This window comes from Crinia signifera, chromosome 9 (genome assembly GCF_055691185.1).
Source record: "Crinia signifera chromosome 9, ASM5569118v1, whole genome shotgun sequence".
Lineage (NCBI taxonomy): Eukaryota > Metazoa > Chordata > Amphibia > Anura > Myobatrachidae > Crinia > Crinia signifera.
This window is the reverse complement of record NC_139225.1, coordinates 78,380,216-78,394,654: the sequence shown is the minus strand read 5'-3', so window position 1 is coordinate 78,394,654 and position 14,439 is coordinate 78,380,216.

Below are 14,439 nucleotides of genomic sequence, written 5' to 3'. Positions count from 1 at the left end.
CTTCAATGCTGTCGCTAAAGACAGCATTGAATAGGGAGCGGCAGCTATTTCCACCGTCGGAAATAGCGGTGGCATATTGAATACCCCCTTAGGTTCTAACCTAGTGTGTGCCTAGGCTAGGGTGCCCCGGGTTGGGGGTCCAGAAACAAAACAAACTATTTATGCACAAAGTGATAGGCAAAACCAGTGCTGGTCGCTGGCAATCATAAATCGTATGGACAATTAGAATCACAGCTACAGTATGTTCCCTATCAGATTACTGAACCTGAGGGTGACCATTAAGCACAATATACTTTATTTTTTTTATTTATCCATAAGGAACTTTTTGACTAGGAGTGCCTTGAACAAATACTGATATTCTAGTGCGCCCTGGTCAAGAAAGTTTGGGAACCACTGTTCTAACCTACTGTATTAATACCCCCTTTCCCATTACACAAATTGTAATTTCCTTTTATGTTTTATGTACCAGGGAATAACATATTTCATTTCTACAGGACCTAAAATGACCTAATCCAGGTTTGCCTACTTTCAAAGTTTGTCAGCAGTACTTCGGGGAGTGGGGCCTGATTCAGACGTCATCACCAACCCACCTCCACCGGTACTGCAAATCCCGCAATTTTGCAGGTCCGGGAGGGTGGGCAACCCTGACCTAGTCTGAGTTTTAGTGCCTAAAATTACCTATTTTGACTGTTAGAACCTAAAAAGACCTAATTCTGTTACTTAAGTTGAAACTATATAAATTTAAAGTGGAGATGTGTGCAGTGAGTAGTTTTCATATGTAATTCATATACAGTACAGCTGTTTTCATTTTACAGCCTCGCAGTGCAGTGTAAGCAGCGAGATGTATGCCCAGGGCGACCTAGAACCCCATACCTCCCAACAATCCCGATTTCAGCGGGACAGTCCCGATTACCGGGTCATGTCCCGCTGTCCCACCCGCAGCCGGAGGTGTCCCGCTGCGGGGGGGGCAGTTCGGAGCCCCCCCAATTTGACAGAATAGACGCTGTGCGCATGGGGACATGGCTCATTTGCATAAGCCACGCCCCTCATTTGCATACGCCGCATGAGTGTCCCTATTTCTGCAGCCGGAAAGAGTGTCACCCATTGAAGGGTTACCCCAAAGTACGGGCTCCTTCTCAGTGATAGGAGCCGGGTGATGCACATAATGTCACATTGTTGTAGTCTGCACTGCAGACATACAGTCTCTGGGAGCAGCCAGAATCTCCCGGACCCCCAGAGGTATTGACAGAGATCAGTACACTTAGCCATGCCCCTCCCATGTATCCACATCGTGTTCCTTGAAGCCGCGGGATAGGGTAATTTGTTCTACAGCATCTGGGTCGACAAGCATTGGGTCAACCCCAATTAGGTTGACATGGGGATAGGTCAACATGGTTCTAGGTCGACATGGTTCTAGGTCGACATGGGTCAAGGTTGACATGGGTTTAGGTCGAGAAGTCATTAGGTCAACACAAGTATTTGGTCGACAGTGTCTAGGTCGACAGTCAAAAGTTCCACATGGGATTTAAACTGTTTTTTGAGCCGACATGTGCCGACAGGCCGTATTTGATGCCCTACCATCCACTAGGGTGTGGTGGGAGAATAAAATAGTGTGCCGAGCGCAGCAGATGCGGTGCACTTTAAACTGTGTCCATGTCAACTGTGTCGACATTCAGGTAAAAAAACAGGGGAAAACCCCATGTCGGCCTTTTGACTGTCAACCTATACACTGTCGACCTAAGGCTTGTGTTGATCTAATGACCTGTCGACCTAAACCCATGTTGACCTAGACCCATGTCGACCTAGTGGTGTTGACCTAATGCTTGTCGACCAAGATTCTGTAGACCAAATGATCCCAACCCGAAGCCACAAGGCGTGGAAGGGGTAAGTGACGCCACAGCACATCTGTAATAAAAGCGCAATATTCCAAACAGAATGATATGTTGCATGGTTTTGTTTTGTTTTCATGCAATGCATACATTCTAAACTGACATTTTGAAAACCTATAAAATCCTAAAACATGGATTGAAAAAAAAATGTCCTTTTTTGGATCCTAAAAATCCAGGGCTAATGCTGCCCATACACACCCAGATACGGACGTGCTTTCCGTGCTTTATTAGCACGGATCACATCGCATTGCCTGTGCACACGTTGTGCATGCAATGCGATGCAATGTGATGAAAACTAAGTACAAAAAGTATGTGCAAGCACATACTTTTTGTACTGTGCGATGAGGTGCCGCGGGAGCGCGCACCTCAAAGCACACATCGGACAGCCCGCATCGCAGCGTGTATGGGCTGCTTTAGTTATTTTTTTCTGACATGGAGCAATTTAGGGGGGTATTCAATCCCAGGTCACGACTGTCAATCTGTCCCCACAGCCGTGACCCTGACCCGTTTTCATTTTGCTCGACAAGAAATCGCCAGATGGGATTCAATGTCCTGCTTCATGATCAGCGAAAAGGGGGCATGTCCGTGGATGGTTGAGATCCGTCCGTGATCGCAACAATTCACGGCCGTAATCGACAAACGGGCCTGACAGCTTTCAAAATTGGGCCTGTTCTGTCGATCTGCCTCTTCAATGCTGTTGGACAAGACAGCATTAAATAGGCGGCCGCCACTATTCCCCCATCGGAAATAGCGGCGGAGATTGAAAAGCCCCCCTTAGTTGTAAAACCAATTGCACTGTCTTGTTTTGACACAAATACCAAGCAGATTACAACTAGCTATCTCACATACTGCCTGTTCCAGCTGCATAGCCTCATATTACCTCATCTGGGTTATCCTAGACAGACCAGACTTGCCTGTGCATGTCTTATGTATACAATTATTTTAGGAACTTGTTTCCTAGATACTTGCCTACTTTTGAAAACGAGTTTCAGGGAGATTATAGTTGGTAATAGAATTTTTCACAGCGCCCCATTGAGGGGGTGTGTCATGCTCCACCAAAAGGGCGTGTCTTGTTCCATATATGGAGAGATTGTGAAAAGAGATTGTGCACGTGGCACCTAGAAGCGTGGATGTGTATTGCTACATCTGAGAGGAATCAATAACTTGTATCCTAATGTAGATGAGCCTCAAAGCAGTTTAGTAAGAGCTACTATACTTGGTAAAGTGCTGGGAAATGGCGCTGATGATTGCAATGTAAATGTATCTATCTCTCATTCCTTTTTTCCCCAAAAATGTAACAGTGTAAATAATGTGGGCTAGGTGAAATGAGGAAGATTGCTAGACTAATGAGGGAGAGAGGGAGATTGCTGCTATTTCAGGGAGTCTCCTGCAGAATGCAGGAGGGTAGGCAGCTGTGGTTTCCTAGCCCGGCGCCCAGATTTGCTACGTATGCAAACGTAGTCAAATCCAATAACGCATAGTACTAGCATGTGATGTGATGCAATGTGATGCAATTTTCACTAAAGAATGTTCTTAAATTATTTATGGTACATTAATCAAATTTGTTAAGTAAATTAGTTATTATTAGTTAATAAATGTCGTCATTACTGTGTCAGCTGTATGACTGTGCAGGTGTGAATGTGTTCCTAAAACACCAGCACTATCCACGCCACCCCGAAGTGTGACGAGCGCAGCGAGCCCCGCGAGGGGACAAGGATTATGTTACATGTATTCCGCGTCCCCTCGCGGGGCTCGCTGCAAATCTGTGAGGAAACCTGCAAAACATGCACCGTGTGGGGTCCTGAGGGCCGAGTTTGAGAACCTGTGTGTTATATTGTAAATAAATGTAATAATTAAATCTGTCAGCATTATCCAGAAGTCCTTGAAATATTGGCAACAAATATGTTTAGGATCTATGTGGCTGATTCAGGATAGTTCCTAGCGATACGAATTTGGCCCCATCCCTGCCATAAAGCCATAAATCAAAATTGATTTCCTTTTAAGAATTAATTTAATATTTTTTGTTTTGTTCCCAAGGTCCCAAAACTGCATTAAAATGCAATAAAGTGCAATCTTCACACATTTCCTCTTCATGCATCCTCTTCATCCCCACTTCTCAAACATGGCAGCATCCGCTTCCACTGCTCTCCTGCTATAATTGTCTCTCTCACTGATCTTATAAGATTTCTCACATCCAGGGGTGCTGACAGGTCGGTCTGGCCTTGGTAAAATGGAGGGGCATGGCCACCGGGAGGCGGCGTGGCTATGCCATGTGGGAAAAAAATGTAATTTGTGTTACACAGAGAGAGAGGGATGACAGGCTGCTGCTGCAGCTGAGCTGTCTCTCTCACCAACTCAGCACACAGCACTGAGCAGCGTGCGCTGAGCTGGGGAGAGAGGCTGTGCTGAGCCGACAGTCTGTCATCTCTCTTCCCACGACCCGGCTACCTGCAAGTAGGTAGGGGAGCGGGACACGGGCTCCCCAGCAGACCTGGGCGTGGGTAAAAGGTACCCCCTTAACACCACCGCTCACATTTCCAGCCCTGTTACCTGCCTTCACAACTAAAATAACATTAACTCTCCAAAAGTACAATAAAATCCATGTGCAACCAGACATTAATATCAAATTTGTTAAGTGAAAACAGCTGAATCTTCATCCACAGCTCTAGGACAGTATGTTATGTATACAGGTATAATTGTCATCTGTAATTCATTATCTCTCTCTCTCTCTTTTTCACTATCTCTCTTTCTGCCTTCTTGATATCCCTTCATTACAAATAAGACCATATTGTATATAAACAAAAAATAAGTGATTTTGTAAAAGCTATGTCATTATATATTTAAGGTCCGTCCGACGGACGGGTGAAATTTTTGCTTATGCAATTCTCAAAAGTTTTGTAAAGTAAAAATGTTGTTCATTTAATGGACCCTTATAGGCCATTAATCTCTCCGATGGTATGGCCGGAAATTTCTCAGGCTGAGCTGTGCAGGAGTAGGCTCTCCCGAGACATTTCAGGGCATGCCACTGTAAAGAAAGGGTGCACCAGTGGTGCCTCCAGCGGTGAACCACTGGTGTACTACCATCCCCCCTGTCGCTTATTCTCCCCCCGGTGCCGATCATCCCCATCACCGCACCGTCGCCGATGTTCCCCGTCACTGCTCAGGGTCGCACGAGGAGGTCCGGCCTCGCTTGGCTGTTTATGAGTTCGGGCGTCCAAACAGAAATGCCCAAACTGATGAACAGCTGACTGCCCGAACACCAGAGCGCTCCCGAGCCCCCAAAGCAGCTCTGAATTTCTCCAAATTGCCGCAAGCAGCTGAAGGCAGCAGCAGCCCCAGGAGAGCAGAGGCTGCAGCAGAAGACAGCGGCTGCCTTTTCTGTGGTGATTAATTCTGGGGCAGGACAAACCTGCCCTGGTAGGTTTGTTGTGCCCCTGGAAAACACACCATTCAAGGAGTTAAGGGTCCACTTAAAGGAGTCTGTTTATTGTGTTATATTCAGTACCGTCGAGAGGGGGGGGGCAGTACTTTTTACCCAGGCCCAGGTCTGATGGAGGGCCTGGGTCCCACTTCCCCCGCTGCCGAGACTAGGCATAGGGAGTAGAGAGCAAAGGCTACTGCAGCAGCACAGCCTCTCTCCCCGGCTCAGCACACATTGCTAAGTGCCATAGCTGCACCCCCTGCAAATTTTATTTAAAGGGGTGTGACCACACCCCGTTGGCCACGCTTCTCCCATTGGCCACGACACTTTTCAGAGGCCCTGTTTGTATTTAGAAAGTCATAAGCTTTTCAATGACATATCACAATGCATGAAAACAATAGAAATAGCATGGACCCTTATGACAGCACCCTTAGGGGTTGTCCGATTTAACCCATCTTCGAACTTAGATTCAGGGCCGGCGCTACCCACTAAGCAGAGCCTGCAATGCAGGTAGGCGCCAACCTGGACAGGCGCTGTGCCTGCTACTTGTTGTGCCTGTAAAACAGCTGACAGGCTGCAGCAAGCTAAAGCAGTGAAGGAGAGATCCCAGGCTGTTTTATCCCCTCAGAGGCAGACAGTGTTACTTGAGGTGTGGTTAGATGCTTTACAATGAGCCAGAAAGGCTAAAAGAGGATGGACTGACTGCAGAGGCAGGTGGTAGGTGTAATGAGTGGGAGTACAGTGTTTAACACAGGTACCCCGCTGCAGCTGTTGATTGTAACCTGTTCCTCAGTGCTCTCTGTCCTTTCTGCCAGGATGTGTCCCTTCCCCACTATGGAGTCACAGGAGCATTACCTAAATCTAGGACTGTGAAAACCGGACCCGGACTAAACCCCAGACCGCCGGACTGGACAACGAAATTTGCAGTCTGGAGCTTGTAGTGTCCGGCCCGGGGGGGTGTCCCGTCTGGGGGGTGTCTTGTCCGGGGGGGTCCCTATGATAACTATCATCAGGGACAAGGGGAATGGGAGATTACAGCCTCCCCGTGTGGTCTGGACCGTCCGGTTTTTGCTACATGCCCGGACCATACAGGGAGGCTTTATTCTCCCCCTCCTCCACTCCCTGGTGACAGGTGTCACAGGCAGCCCCCCGGAAAGGACACCCCCTGGACCGGACGCGACAAGCTCCGGACTGCAGATTTTGATGTCTGGTCCGGCTGTCCGGGGGTCTTGTCCTGATCCGGTTTTTACCTATACCCCCTAAATCTCCAGTCCCACTAGCTCAGCAGGTTTCTCTCTATCTTCATTCACTCCTCCACATGTTGCCCCGTCCCCAGATCCTTTTCTACAGATCCTCCGTTCTGCTCCCTGCTTCCTCTGCTAGAGTGCAGAGTCAGAACAAGTTCCCCAGTTGTGCCTCTGCTTCTACCTACCCCCCTTCTATGCAGTCCCATTTGCCATACCTCTGCTCACTCTCCTACAGTCTGCACATTTTTTTATGTTCTACAACTGAGCCCCTATATGTGTATCATGATACTTCTCACTTCTCCCTATGCCATCTGTAATCTGTACCTCTGCCACCCCCCCCCCCCCACCCCTTTGCTCCTTTCCCCATTCATACATTTGCTATCCCCTTATGTGTGCCCATGCCTCCCCTCCCACCATCCATGGCCAGTGGCTAGATTAATAAATTAAACTGAAGCATGGCAAGTAAGCACACTCTACTATTAATAATTTTATATATATATATATATATAATTGCAGAGAGTGACGTTACTTTGATCCTGTACATAATACTACTTAAAGGGCACCAGACCAAGGACATTTTTTATAATTGGGGGTGCCAGTTTTTGTTCTGGGTGAAGTGAGGGTCTGTGTTGTATTTGTGGTGGGATGAAGGATGGGTTTGTATTCTATTTGTTGTAAGATGATGGGAGGCTCCATGTTGTATTATTTGTGGAATGTGGTATTTGTTGTTGGACGGGAGTATTTGTTGTGGCCGAAGGACAAAATTGTATGTGATGGTTTGTGGAGGCATGTGCGGTAGACATGACGTGGTCCAAGTGGCATATTGAGGCCTGTGGTGTTGTTTAATTGGCATGTGGAGACCAGCAGTTTGGTCTGAGTAGCATGTGGAGGCCTGTAGTGTGGTCTGAGTGGCATGTGGAGGCCTGTAGTGTGACATATGGAGGCCTGTAGTGTGGTCTGAATGGCACGTGGAGGCCTGTAGTGAGATATGAGTGGCATGCAGTGTGGTCTGAGTGGCACGTGGAGGCCTGTAGTGAGATCTGAGTGGCATGTAGAGACCTGTAGTGAGATCTGAGTGGCATGTGGAGTCCTGTAGTGAGGTCTGAGTGGCATGTGGAGGCCTTTAGTGTGGTCTGAGTGGCATGTGGAGGCCTGTAGTGTGATCTGAGTGGCATGTGAATGTGTTCTACCTCTCCCCATCACACTTTGCTTCTCCATATCACCCTCTCCTTCCTTTCTCCCTCTCCATGTCACTTACTGTCTCTTCCCAGTGTCACCAACTATTGGTTGTCACCCATTGACTCTCCCCATTAGGATTTTTGCCTTTCATCTATTGAGTGTTACACACTGCCTCTCCCATTTGTAGGAGGGTGCAAAATTATAGTTTGCGGCGGGGGCGTCGAACACCCTAGCACCGGCCCTGCTTAGATTGTTCCTTAAGATGATAAGGTAGTGTGCAAAGTTTGAAGACAATTAGTTAAAGAGTTCAAGAGTTATTGTGGAACATCCACACACACACACACACACACACACATACATACACACATACACACAAATATCATTCAATTATACTTATGTAGATGCCATTATATATATCAGATTAATAAATCTTCTTAATGCAGGGGTTCCCAAACTGTGTGCCTAGGCACCCTGGGGTGCTGCAAGGCTTTTGTAGTGGTGCAGGGAATGAGAAATGTATTTATTGTCAAAGTAATAAGCAAAAGCAGTGCTAGTGGCTACCAAAAATAAATGTGGACAATCAGGAGCACAACTGTGAATAACCATATAGCTGAACCCAGGCCAGGCCACTAGAAATGTTGGGGCCCGGGACTGACCTTCAGTCCGGGCCCCCAGCGGCACAGCACCCCCCGCCCACATGCACGCCGCCCCCCACCCCCATTACTTACCAGCATCCAGCAGCAGCGGCGGCATCTCTATCTCCCTCCTTCACGGACCGGAGTGCACACTGCTCAGTGCAGCGTGCAGAGCGCCAAGCCCCTCTGTGTCCTAGGCTTGGCGCTCTGCAGGCTGCCGGGTTGGGGAGGCCCGGTGGCGGGGTGCGGGGGGAGGGTGATCCGTGCTGCTGGAGGCAGCTGCTGGGCCCCTCCAGAGGCCGGGGCCCGGGACAGCTGTAACCACAGCACCCCCCTGTCGGCGGCCCTGGCTGAACCTAAGTATGATAGGTTCCCCATTTACTTTATTAAATATTTTTTCCAAATTTAATTTTTTGTTTTGTTTTGCGTGGTGCCTTAAAACGCAATGCTGATACTCTAGGGCACTGTGATTTAATAAAGTTTGGGAACCACCGGTTAACTGAGTTCTTAACTTGAACAGTTTCAGTCCAGTAATTAGTAGTTGTTGGTGTATGTAGACTGTCCTAAACAACAATATATTCAAGTTTCCTCATCAGAACAGCAAGTATCAACCTGGTCAGCAAAATATATTTTGTGTTATTACTTTATGGTTATTGGTTGTTATAATATCAATGGTATAGGATAGACTCCAAAACCCTAGGATGATTTTTGGGGTGCTGACCAAGATGGGCAAAAGTTTGGACACATCGATGAAGCTGATGTATACAGTTACATATACATCAGTAATATTAGAATCACAATGTTACATTATATATAGTGTAATATAATGCCCCAATTCAGATTATGCCACACTTAGTGCCCAGAATTAGAATGCTGCACATAGCACACTCAGCTCCCCCTATGCCACATAGTAGTGCCCTTACTCACGTAATGCCAAACAGTAGTGCACACAAGTCATGTTATGTCACTAAGTAGTGCCCTTTATTTACAATAAACCACAGAGTAGTACACCTTATTCAGCGTGCAGCAGGACCCTCCAACCTCTATGTCTGTCTATTTTACCCAGTTTGTTCTTTCAGTGTTGTCATCAGTTGTAAAGCGCTACGGAATCTGCTGTGCTATATAAGAAATTGTAAATCTCATGGTGATAGTGGTAGCGTGCGCACCGGTGACATGCGGGGCCTGGACGGCGTGGGGCCTGAGTTGCCATAGTGTTCTGTGTCCTGTCTGGGTCTGGCTGGACACGCTGGCTGGTGCATGCTGCACACACTTCCTGCTTCAGAAACCTGTTGCCCCCCCTGGCGGCGGCCATCTTGTTGGTTTCTCCTATCAGGCTGCACTGCCAATTTCCATTCAACCAATCACAGTGCAGCTCTCCCTTCAAATACTGACTTGCTTGGCCAAACCAGCAGTCAGTACAATGATGTCCTTATGCTAGGCATCTGACTCTCCTTGCTGCTGGTAGCGCTGCTACTTCTAGTTCCAGAGACTCTATCTGGTATCCTGTTACACCCGCTGTCTTCAACCATCACATCGCAGACCCCTGCTGCCGCCTTAACGGACCGGACAAGGTTAGCCCCCCAAAGGGGTCATCCTTTCTCCAGCCTGACGGTTATTACTCTGCGATCCCTCCTGGTTAGCTATTAGGGTTGTCAGCATACCCTTCCCGGATTCTTCCAATCATCCAACCATCCAATCATCCAATCATACAATCATCCAACCATCCAATCTTTCATTCAATCATTCAATCATCCAATTCTTCAAGTTTTCATTTATTTCTTCAAACCTTCAAGTCAAGTCATCTCTTCATCCCAATCACCTGCAAGCTCTACAATAAGTATTGCATATCATTGACTTTGTTTACTCATTATTTACAGTATTATCCTTGTGCCATTCCTCATCTTCTGTACCATAGTATCTTTATTAAAACTGGTTTTTCTTTTATCCAATTGCCGTCCTCCCTTCTGTCGTCTATTCAAAAACCATATATCAAAGCACCTAGCCTCCATTTCACTCCAGCCGGTGCTACCGGAAACGTGACAGTGTGCCACTTATTCATGTTATGCCAAACAATTATGCCCCTTAATTACATGCCACACTGTAGTGCCTATTATTCATATTATGGGGGAATGTCTGGATTTTTGGGCTAGTCGAAAAATCTGGACATTCCTATTCAATTTTTTTTCCGCCGATGCAGGTTCAACCTGTTAAAAAATCAATCTGAATTGGCAGAAAACAGTCAAAAAAGGATGCATTTTCGATTAAAACAGGTGGATTAATTTGCCAATCCATGTTTTTTCCAACAGTGCTGATTTTTCTGACAGTCAAAAAATCGGCACTTGAATCAAATAGGTTGAATGTAAAAGTGCAGATTTTTTAACTGTCAGAAAAATCAGCACAGATTGAATACCCCCTAAGCCACAGTAATGCCCTTACATTATGTTACAGTAGTGTCCCCTGTTCACATTATACCATAAAGTAGTTACCCTTGTTTCCATTATGCCATACAATAGACCCTCTTTGTCATGCTATGCCAAACAGTAGTGTCCCTTACTTACCTATTCATGTTTGGTACCCTAATAAGAACCACCCCTTTCTCCATTTTTGTTTCCTGAGAATCCTGGCTACCCTTTAGTCAACGGTAGCCATCTTTCAGCAGCCTGCTATGGGGAAGCCATTTTATGTCAGCCCTTGCTGCTCAGCTAGATCTCTCCTGGCTGTAGGCTAAAGAGTTACCTACAGTATGTTACAACACAGCCCTGAATAATTATAATTGTACCAACCATGGATGTAGATGTAACACCTAAAATTGGCAATGTGAATGGATAACAATCACAGTAGCTAGGGGCACAGCTGCAAATGTGGGGACCATCAGCTGGGGATGGGTGGTAACGTGGTACCTCACTTGTCAAAACTCAAAGGATATGGGTTATTTTACCAATAAGCTGTATGTGTGGGCCCTTGTAAAAATGTGTACATTGGATCACAAATGTCCTTCATTCTTACTTCAACCTCGCAATGGACTCAGATTAGGTAACTAGAACCAAGCTTATCCTAATGATGATCTCTCACCAAACTCACCTTAGACAGGGCTGATAGCTGTTCCCCTGCTAGAAACACAAGTACTGACCGTCTGAATCCCGACTGTCGGGCATACTGCCCCTTACACTGCCGCTAGCACTACCAGCAATACCTTTTACCAAAGACTTTTGCTTTTTAAAACTGTTTTTCAAGTGCCAATCAATCAGTTATGTGTGTTTTGCATTGTTACTTGTACCAGACCATTGTCATATCACTACATACCTGTGTCATCCATTAAAACTGAAATAGGCAGGAGATTATGGTGTGGCTGAGAGACATTTTCTATTGTAGCGACTGCCAATAGATGATGATAGACATGCCTGATTGGTGCTGTTAGACACACCCAATGGGCAGTATTATACATGCCCAATAGGTGGTGCTAGGCACACCCCTAATAAAATGTGCTGCGCACACCTATGCTGTATGTACTATCCTTTCTGTAATGCCTACAAATTATCAATGTTTAGTTATTCACATCAGTCCCTGAACTAGTAGACTTTACAGGCTTACTTTTCTGCCACACAGACACATGATAACCAAGACATTATTATGTGTAGGGCATCAGGGGAGATACTGATGACGGAATCATGATCGTAAGCATGATGGGGTGTCGTAGAATTTGGATGGGGGCTAGTTGTTTTAGGGTTAGGCACTAAAAAGAGTGGGATAAGGAGGGAAGGTTAGGCTGTGGGGGGGGGGGGGTCTTGGGTTTAGGCACTAATGGGGGGGATTAGGATTGGATTAGGTCAGAACACCTTTGCTTTATTTCCATTCAGGGTGTCCTTAGCTTAGTGACAGGCATCAATCCCCATGTATAGCTGTGTTAAGGGGTGTACACATGGGCTGTAGCAGGGAGATCTTGACTAAGTGATTTTTGCTTAGTCAAAATCTCCCGGCGGCCATCCCCAGCAGCAGCCCGTGAGTACAGCCAAATAGACACAGCCGTGTCTAGTCAAAATATTAATAATATAAACTCTATTTGGCCGACTTTGGGGCCGCCCATCGCTACCGCCGCTGTGTACACACAGGCCGATTCTGGGACACATTCTAAGCGATTTTGACTATGTAGTCAAAATCGCTTAAATGAATCGCCCCATGTGTACACGGCTATAGTGAGGAGAGAGCTATATGTAGGGATGCCACAATATCCCTTTAATACGGGACACCTGGCTAATTTCAAGCCTGCACTAGTTTTAATCAGTCACAGAATATAGGTGTCGCGGATTAATGGTATATTATGGCAACCATAGCTATATGTGAGATGTAGCATGTCATGATGTTAGTAGGAGCATGGAGCCTCCCAGAAAGCCACTAATTGGTTGTTAGACATTGAAAGGAGCAGGATTCCCCCCAAAATACCCACAACGTTTCTAAACTGAAAGAGGATATTGTGGAGTCATAAAACCACCTTTAAATTAAACAATGGTCACACATTTCACTTTTTCTAACTGATAAAGGCCCATAAACCCTGCTTGTTCTGTTTTTGGTGGGTCAAGCATTTAATAAAACTATTAAAATACTACAGAACAGTTTCAAGCTGTGTTTACCAAGTGAAAACAAGGCATGGGCAAATGTTAAAGCCTTTTATTGCCACAATACCGAAATCACATCTGTACCTGTCCCAATTATCTACAGTCTATTTGCTGCAAAAGGACTGAACTTCTCCATCTCTTCCAGAACACGTGAGTAACAATCTCATATCGCATTTTGCATATAAATCCCCTGATAATGAGCAGGAACAAATCCACCATTGACTAACTTACAAGTTTAAAGCATGGTGTTGTCTTGACCTTACTGTGGGCATAATATGGTGCAACAGGCATTACTGTGGGGGGGGCATAATATGATGCATAATGGGGCATTACTGTGAGATGTAATGTGAATAAGGGAAACTACTGTGTGGTGGAATTTGAATTGTAGGTACTATTGTGTGGTCATGTCCCTAACCCTTTGTTTTTGGTGGGCACTTTCCCTACCAAAGACATATGGGGGGGGAGGACCAATAAACACAGAGCACCAAAATGTGTAGTTATGGATCTGATTTGGTGTACAGTACTCCTGCTTAAAATAAATTCCTATTGAGTACAATATCTAATCCTCTACTGCTAAACTTAGAGCTTGGCCTTCCATTTTCTTTGTGTGTGACCCACACCAATGAAGTGCCAGCTTAACCTAACAGAACCAACCAAATACCAAATGTCTGACACATGTATTTTAATAAAGATAATAATGTACCCTTATATGTTTGTTAGAGCAAAGTCTAAGAGGTAAGAGGAGTGAGAAATAGTATGGAGAGGAGGAGTCTATAGCAAGAGTTATGCTGACGCTGAGATGGGGCCTGGGTGCTTTCAATGTCAGAGCCTATTTCTAGTCCTAATCTGGCCACTATATAGCAGTGTGGCATTATGTGTATACTGTGTGACATTATTTGTATAAGGTGCACTACTGTGTGGCTTAATGCGTATAAAGGGCACTACTGTGTGGTGTAATGTGATTAAGGAGCAATACAGCGTGGTGTATTGTCAATAAGGAGCCATATGGTTGTTATAATGTGAATAATGGTGACATGTGAGGTTTAACATGTATAAGATTGGGTACTGCTGTATGGCGTAACATGAATAAGGGACATTAGAGTGTGATATAACATTAATAAGGGACTCATAATATGTAATGTACATAAGGTTGCACCACATTGTGGCGTACTTTGAATTTCTGGTACAATTGTGTGGCAACGCTCCTTTCCAGAAAGACCCCCTTTTTTGGGTGTGTGCCCTGTCCCTGTTTAAAAAAGGAGGAATGAGGGTGTCAATGCTCTTGCTGGCATAGGGCAACAAAATGTTTAATTTGTGGATGAGGATTGCTATGGAGTGAAAAAAAATTGGTGTATCAGTCTGCTTTGATCTGGGTTATGGGTGATGTGCTGGGATATGGATACACGGTCAGAGGTACTGGGTCAGAGGTGGAACTTTGGGGGAGCAAACCAAAAT